General features: G+C 48.5%; 1 protein-coding gene across 1 annotated transcript in view; it reads left to right on the forward strand.

Annotated features, from left to right (window-relative positions):
* Window positions 1-782, forward strand: part of LOC119589361 (neprilysin-1-like) — a 9049-nt gene that overhangs the window by 582 nt on the left and 7685 nt on the right. The gene's annotated exons all lie outside the window — the stretch shown is intronic.

Below are 782 nucleotides of genomic sequence, written 5' to 3' on the forward strand. Positions count from 1 at the left end.
CTTTTTCCCTTGATTAGCCCGTCGATAACATAGATCTTTAATCAGCTTAGCGTCCTATGCGCCCCTCACTCTGCAGGACGTGTTAACTCGCGATCTCGGGAGTGCAGAACCTGGAGAGGAAGAAGGGGGAGGGGAAAAGAAAAGGGAAGAAGGAAAAAGGCAGAAGAGAGGAAGAAGGAAAAAGGCAGAAGAGGGGAAGAAGGGGGAGGGGAAAAGAGGTGGGAAGAAGGAAAAAGGCAGAAGAGAGGAAGAAGGAAAAAGGCAGAAGAGGGGAAGAAGGGGGAGGGGAAAAGAGTGGGAAGAAGGAAAAAGGCAGAAGAGGGAAGAAGGGGGAGGGGAAAAGAGGTGGGAAGAAGGAAAAAGGCAGAAGAGAGGAAGAAGGAAAAAGGCAGAAGAGGGGAAGAAGGAAAAGCGGAAAGGGAAGAAGCAGAGAAAGAGGAGAGAACGGGAAGAAAAGAGAGAGAATGGGAAAAGGAGGGAGAGATGAGAAGAGGAGAGAAAAGAGGAGAGAAGGAGGGTGAAAGGAAAAGGGTGAATAGAGGAAAAGGGGAAAGTTGATATGGGAGAAGAAGATAAGGATGGAAGGAGAAATAAGAAAATAAAAAAATGAGGAAAAGACAAAAGCGAAAGAGAAGAGCGGGAAAGACACGGCGAGGGAAGAGGAAAGAGGGAGATGAAGAGGAGACGGAAGGGAGAGGGGAAGCGGAAGGGGGGGTAAGATGGGGGATAGGGAAAGGAGAGAAGAGATTGATTATTGAGGACTCCGTTATAGCCTAGGACAC

Source organism: Penaeus monodon, chromosome 25, assembly GCF_015228065.2.
Source record: "Penaeus monodon isolate SGIC_2016 chromosome 25, NSTDA_Pmon_1, whole genome shotgun sequence".
Taxonomy (NCBI): domain Eukaryota; kingdom Metazoa; phylum Arthropoda; class Malacostraca; order Decapoda; family Penaeidae; genus Penaeus; species Penaeus monodon.